This window comes from Berghia stephanieae, chromosome 4, assembly GCF_034508935.2.
Source record: "Berghia stephanieae isolate SIO BIC M18660-M18661 chromosome 4, UCSD_Bste_1.3, whole genome shotgun sequence".
Classification (NCBI taxonomy): domain Eukaryota; kingdom Metazoa; phylum Mollusca; class Gastropoda; order Nudibranchia; family Aeolidiidae; genus Berghia; species Berghia stephanieae.
Window position 1 is genome coordinate 33360743 of NC_088363.1, and position 8108 is coordinate 33368850.

The 8108-nt window shown below is 27.5% G+C and overlaps 1 protein-coding gene across 3 annotated transcripts in view; it reads right to left on the minus strand.

Annotated features, from left to right (window-relative positions):
* Positions 1-8108, minus strand: part of LOC144970447 (uncharacterized) — a 63548-nt gene that overhangs the window by 33276 nt on the left and 22164 nt on the right. The window lies entirely within an intron of this gene.

Here is an 8108-nt window from a genome sequence, read left to right on the forward strand (position 1 = left end):
ATTATTTTTCATTCTTTGCAATACATGATGATGATGATGATGATGATGATGATGATGATGATGATGATGATGATAATGATGATGATGATGATGGGTGATGATGATAATGATTATTATTTTTTTTTTAAATTATGATTATCATCATCATCATCATCATCATCATCATCATCATCATCATCATCATCATCATCATCATCATCATCATCATTATTATTATTATTATTATTATTATTATTATTATTATTATTATTAATATTATTATTATTATTACTATTATTATTATTATTGTTATTATTATCATCATCGTCATTATTATTATTATTATTATTTTTATTATTATTATTATTATTATTATTATTATCATCATCATCATTATTATTTTCATTATATTATCATTTTGACGGCGGGTCACATAATAAGATTATAAGAATAATGTCACTAAGATAATAAAATGTTGCAAGTAAATTCACGTATTTCAGCCACATTAAGTTGTTCTATAACAATATTCTACAACTCATCTCAAATTATAATCATTTAAGTTTTGTATCACAAGAATTTCTCTTTCCTGAGCTCTGAAAAGACGCAAAAGGCACTCTCAGTACTCAGGTTTAACCCTTTCCTGACCAGCCATTTTCATAATTTTCCCCAAAATTTCACACCCACCCAACACAAAAATAGAATTTTCTTACTCAAACAGAAAAGCAACAAATACATTCTAAGCATAATAATGATCAGCAAAATGAACTCTACAACACAGTGTCACATTTATATAGATGTAATAAAACCTTTTTCTTTGAATTGTATGATTTACAAAATAAATCAGAATGATAAAAGTGCTGGTTGGATCGTAACGAATGTGACGATGTTCCTGTGGTTGGGAAGGAGAGGGTTAAAATGAATACATCGATAGTAGTCCGTTCCCTTAATGGAAAAATTGTGCAAATCGTGTAACCAGCATGAAAATTTCACACAAAATGTAGCAATGACTATGAAAAATGTTTTTTTTCTCTTTTTGAGGAAAATTTTTGTCTAAAATCAAAGCCCTATCTCCACTGAGTAAAAATGTTTTTTAAGTTTGAAAATCCATTCGTAAATAAACAAGTTATGCAGTTTCAAATGTGTCATTTATTTGGATGACCCGCAAAGAGGAAAATAACGCGAAAATATGGGACGCTTTTTCGGCATTTTTTTTCGACCTTTGGTTGTATCTTGCGTAATAAGTGTGAAATTTGAAGAGCAAATTAGGATGGTGTTTTGTAAAATACGGGAAAAGTACTCGTCATATTCATATGAAATTTTACAACCAAAAAGAAGAAATGTTCATGTATTACCTTGTCAGCGACAAAACCTCCACGCCCGGTAGTTTTAGAAATGTTTTACTCCAAAGAGTAAAAATCTATTTTTAACGGTCTTCTGGTAATTGCACGAGTTTTGGCGCTTGACATAATCTAAAATGACCTTTTTTCTAACTGTGTGCCAACTTTCAGTCATATTCAGCAATAAACAGCGTCGTAATTAATTTTTAAAAATAGCATATACGAAACGGCTTCGTCCCATATTTTGACGCGAATTCGGGCACTTCGTAAGCGAAAAAGAGGCCCAAAGATTTGTGCGGGATAGTCATTGCTACAAAATGCAGAATTTTATGAGAATTTCGAAAATAGGTGGCTCCAAGTTGAAAAATAGCTGGAACCAAGAGTTATTGCCCTTGAAAGGTGACAAAATGCATTTATTTTAAAATATTTTTTTCCTCAATAGGCGGTAACAGGGTTTTCTCTATAAAAAAAAATCATAATATGGGCATACAGACGCCATTATTAATATAAAAATAAAAAATAAAATTCCCTTTACTCATCCCATAGTGGAAATTTGTCTCTAGGGTCTATTCCAAGGGAAGTCTGGAATAACCCAGGCGTCAGCCGCAGCGAGTGCAGCGCTGAAGATTGAACTAGGGTAAGGTGACTTGCTCAAGGCCACACAGTGCAGCGGCGGGTGATCGGACTTGGGACCTTTCGGGTACGAAGCAAAAACCGTACCGCTGAGCCTAAATGTTACTTTTGCTGTTGGATTGAGAACATTTGTAAAGCTTTTTGGGCACTTTTTATATATTTTATTTGTTTACTTAGTTATTGTTTGATTTATCTATTATTGTTATTTATATATTTATTTACTTTTTGACATTTATATATGTTATACTGCACACAAAACGAACGAAGAAGTGCTAAAACAAACATACCAACAAAGGAAACTAATGCCCTTAATAGCGGATCGACAACTATCCTTTTTCGGACACATAGTAAGGAAAGATAAAAATGAATACCTGGCAAGTTGTGGAAAAATACCTGGTAAACGCGCCCGGGGGAGACAAAGAAAAACACTCATAGACCAACTGAAGGGCTTCACCAACCTAACAATCCAAGAGCTGTTTGAAAAAGCAAGAGACAGGGAGGAATGGAGAGAGATAATTCATGCAGTATCCGAAGCCTGGACCAGGCATGGAACCTAGAGGAGGAGTGAATGGCATTACCAGTCTGATGGTGAATAGTTTTGAACTGAGATATTACCAAGGTTAGTTAGAAGGTCAATTTTTTTATCAAAGATTAGTTCTTGTCATAAATGAATAAATCAACCCTTTTTGTACATATTCGGGTAATATCAAAGCTTAATTTTACTTCTAAATATTTTTGTTTCAGCTAGACGTCAGGCAAATTGAAAAAATATGAAATTTGAGAAAAGCGCTGGATACCTTTCCCATACATCTGATAATAACTTCACGAAAAACCACCAAATTTACTTCAAATAAAGATTAAAATGCTCTAGGAGAGCATATTATGGTTTCAGAAAATACCAAAGAAAAAAACCCCCAAAAAATTTATATCTGAAATGTTCATCTTCCGAATATATTATATTATATTATATTATAGCCTTGAAAAATATAAGATGAGATAAGATAAGAAGATATAATAATGATAATAATAATAATAATAATAATAATAATAATAATAATAATAATAATAATAATAATATATAATAATAATAATAATAATGATAATAATAATAATAATAATAATAATAATAATAATAATAATAATAATAATAATAATAATAATAAAAATAATAATATATATATATATATATATATATATATATATATATATATATATATATATATATATATATATATATATATAAGAACATAAGAATCAAAGACAAGACAAATATATAAGACAATCTTATACTTTTAGAAATGTATATTTGAATGTGTGTTTGTCGTGGGGGTCTTTATTAAACTTCCAGTCTATTAATTAATGACACACACACACACACACACACACACACACACACACACACCAAAAGTCTATGCTAATAAAATATATAATATATTATATCAATAACTTTGGAATTTATATTTGGTTTATTAGCATAGACTTTTGGTGTGTGTGTGTCATTAATTAATAGACTGGAAGTTTAATAAAGACCCCCACGACAAACACACATTCAAATATACATTTCTAAAAGTATAAGATTGTCTTATATATTTGTCTTGTCTTTGATTCTTATGTCCTTAAAGGTTAAAAATAGGATAATATCCTTTCAAATGATTATAAATATACTATGACATGATATTGAAATAATAATATTATACCGGCGTTCAAAGCGCATTCAAATCAATACACGATCAAAATAATGAAGAAGAAGAAGAAGAAGAAGAAGAAAAGAAGAAGAAGAAGAAGAAAGAAGAAGAAGAAGAAGAAGAAGAAGAAGAAGAAGAAGAAGAAGAAGAAGATGATGTTGATGATGATAACAATAGCAATAATAATAATAATAATAATAATAATAATAATAATAATAATAATAATAATAATAATAATAAATAATAATAATAATAATAATAATAATAATAATAATAACGTATATTTTATATCGCCCTATCCTGTTGACAAAATAGCTGTTTGTGGACAAAATTCACCGTTGATCAAGAATTTGGCATCAAACAGAAATGATTGGACAACAACAACAAAAAATCACCAAATTATGTCATACAACAGGCAGACATTTTCTCTTTGATGCGCATTGATGAACACTCTGATCTACACCAAGCGTCCTCGAGACAGCGACGGCGTAGCCTAATTTCAGTTTTATTAATTAATTTATTTACTCTCTTCAAATTTCACCCCGTCTTATTAATGCTATGTGTTTAGATAACATAATCACGACATTCGCCAGCCGGGTATAATGTCTGAGTGACAGAATTTAGTGAGAACTAATCATTAAAATGGCTGTCTGAAAACAATAACAAAGAGATGAATGACGTCAATTCCCTTCCATCTATCTCATTTCGGCATCTCTAGCTTTTGGTTTAACTACAAATGTATGAGTAAAACTTAAAGACTAATTTTAAAACAAGTTCAACTTGATATGAAATCGTTTCCAGACGATTGGTCACCTAATAGCCATATATCTGGAGCGACGTGTACATATATGCAGGTCTGACGTCCGGACCCACTCATGGGCCTGGTTTAACATTGTTGAAATGGACAATGCTTTGAGTCATTTTTGATGTTGTTGAGATGTCCATTACAACAATGAGCCAATAAGAAAATGGGTTATCAGACCTGCAAATAAGTGCAGGTTGATCTGGAGGCAAGTAAATATAATATAACAAACAAGAAAAAAAAAACAGACAAACAAACAATCAATCAATCAACAAACAAACAAAAAAAAAAAGAAAAAAAAAAGAGAAAAAGGAGAAATTCAAATTTGCAATAGAAATCTCTAAATATTTTCATATAACTCCTGAGTAACTCCAAAGACAGAGAAATCCATGAAATGATTCATTCTTGATAAATCAAGGATCGTTTTATGCATTTAACCTGTACTTTTACAATTAGACATTTCTACGAAATTTGAAAAAAATCAAAGAGTACAGTATCTATTACGCGATTAATTTTGTCCACATCTAAATTTAGTCCTATTAGTGTGTAATATTATTATTATTATATTATTATTATATTATTATTATTATTATTATTATTAATTATTATTATTATTATTATTATTATTATTATTATTATTATTATTATTATTATTATTATTATTATTATTATTATTATTATTATTATTATTATTATTAATACTAGTACTATTATTATTACTATTATTATTATTATTATTATTATTATTATTATTATTATTATTATTATTATTATTATTATTATTATTATTATTATTAATACTAGTATATTATTATTATTATTATTATTATTATTATTATTATTATTATTATTATTATTATTATATTATTATTATTATTATTATTATTATTATTATTATTTTATTATTATTATTATTATTATTATTATTATTATTACCATGATGATGATGGTGATGATTGATGATGATGATAATAATAATATAATATAATAGAAATATTAATAATAATAATAATAATAATAATAATATAATAATAATAATAATAATAATAATAATAATAATAATAATGATAATGAAATAATAATAATAATAATAATAATAATAATAAAAATAATAATAATAATAATAATAATAATATAATAATAATAATAATAATAATAATAATAATAATAATAATATAATAATAATAATAATAATAATAATAATAATAATAATAATAATAATAATAATAATAATAATAATGATGATGATGATAATATAATAATAAATAATAATAATAATAATAATAATAATATAATAATAGTACTAGTATTAATAATAATAATAATAATAATAATAATAATAATAATAATAATAATAATAATAATAATAATAATAAAAACAATAATAATAATAATAATATATCAATAACAATAATAGTAATAATAATAATTGTAATAATAAAAACAAAATAATAATATAATAATATAATAATAATAATAATATAAATAAAATAAAATGAAGAAGAAGAGGAAGAAGAAGAAAAGAAGAAGAAGAGAGAAGAAAGAAGAAGAAGAAGAAGAAGAAGAAGAAGAAGAAGAAGAAGAAGAAGAAGAAGAAGAAGAAGAAGAAGAAGAAGAAGAAGAAGAAGAAGAAGAAGAAGAAGAAGAAGAAGAAGAAGAAGAAGAAGAAGAAGAAGAAGAAGAAGAAGAAGAAGAAGAAGAAGAAGAAGAAGAAGAAGAAGAAGAAGAAGAAGAAGAAGAAGAAGAAGAAGAAAAGAAGAAGAAGAAGAAGAAGAAGAAGAAGAAGAAGAAGAAGAAGAAGAAGAAGAAGAAGAAGAAGAGAAGAAGAAGAAGAAGAAGAGAAGAAGAAGAAGAAGAAGAAGAGAAGAAGAAGAAGAAGAAGAAGAAAGAAGAAGAAGAAGAAGAAGAAGAAAGAAGAAGAAGAAGAAGAAAGAAGAAGAAGAAGAAGAAGAAGAAAAAAAGAAGAAGAAGAAGAAGAAGAAGAAGAAGAAGGAAGAAAGAAGAAGAAGAAGAAGAAGAAGAAGAAGAAGAGAAGAAGAAGAAGAAAGAAGAAGAAGAAAGAAGAAGAAGAAGAAGAAGAAGAAGAAGAAGAAGAAGAGAGAAGAAGAAGAAGAAGAAGAGAAGAAGAAGAAGAAGAAGAAGGAGAAGAAGAAGAAGAAGGAGAAGAAGAAGAAGAAGAAGAAGAAGAAGAAGAAGAAAGAAGAAGAAGAAGAAGAAGAAGAAGAAGAAGAAGAAGAGACGGTAATGATGATGGCGAAAAAGTAGTAGTAGTAGAAGTAGCAGTAGTAGTAGTAGTAGTATAGTAGTAGTAGTAGTAGTAGTAGTAGTAGTAGTATAGTAGTAGTTAGTAGTAGCAGCAGTAGTAGTAGTAGTTGTAGTAGTAGTAGTAGTAGGAGTAGTTGTAGTAGTAGTATAAAAAGAAGTTACTTGCTACAAAAAAAAAGAGAGATAAACATTGACAATGTAATATTTTGTGCTGAGAGTTGCCATCATTACATAAGAAAACAGCGAAATAATAATTTTAAAAGGTATGTGATATAATACCAGATAAATCTGAAGAAAAAGTACAAAACAACCATCTGAAAGTGGTATTCATCGACTGGGATAATTGTTATGTTTTTTTCTTCTATATAGTGGAATCCGCATTAAGTCAAAACTCTTTAAGTCAACTTTTGCTGAAAGTCAACGCATTTTGCTAGCCCCAAATATTCGGTTCTTTATAAAAATGTGTTCACTTGATATTGGATGAAGTCAACTTTGCTTAAAGTCAACCGGTCTGTCTGATCTGACGATGTTAGCTTTATCGGGATTCTACTGTGTGTTTTGTTTAGCACTTTTCATAATATGCACCCATTCAAATTTCCATTGTGCCTCGCCTCCCCTTCCCAATGAATTACATCCCAAAATGTCAGAGACATCACAGGCTACGGAGGAGGTCATCTATGGAGTGCATTTGTATTGAATAATGGTTGAAGCGATTATACTACATAATTTTATTGTACAAAGACAATTTATTGTACAAAGACAATTTATTGTACAATGACTATTTATTGTACAAAGACAATTTATTGTACAAAGACAATTTATAGTAGAAAGACAATTTAGTTTACAAAAACAATCTATTCTCCAAAGACAAATTATTGTAAAAAGGCAATTATTGTACAAATACAAATTATTGTACAAATACAAATTATTGTACAAAGACAATTAAAGTACAAATACAAAAGACAAATTATTGTACAAATACAAAAGATAAATTATTGTACAAAGACAAATTATTGTACAAAGGCAATTTATTGTACAAAGACAATCATTGTGCAAACACAAATTATTGTACAAAGACAAGACACACACACACATACTTGTACAAAAAAATAATTGGAGTGATAAATCAAGAAGCAGGCACTGGTGTAGGATAAAGATCTGAAACAGTGTGTTTTGAGACAGCGCCAGACAAAACAGGAAGAAAAAAAATCAAAGAATCTTTCTCTCTGCTCTGTTTGGTACTATCTCATACTACACGCTTTTTATGATCTTCGTATTATTGGAGATGCAGAAATCATAACTACAAAAATAAAATATTGATTTTCGGCTGAATCTCACACTGACAAAATACATTTTTAAAGTTTTGACTACACAACTTTTACTCCAGTTATTTATAGATTATAAAGG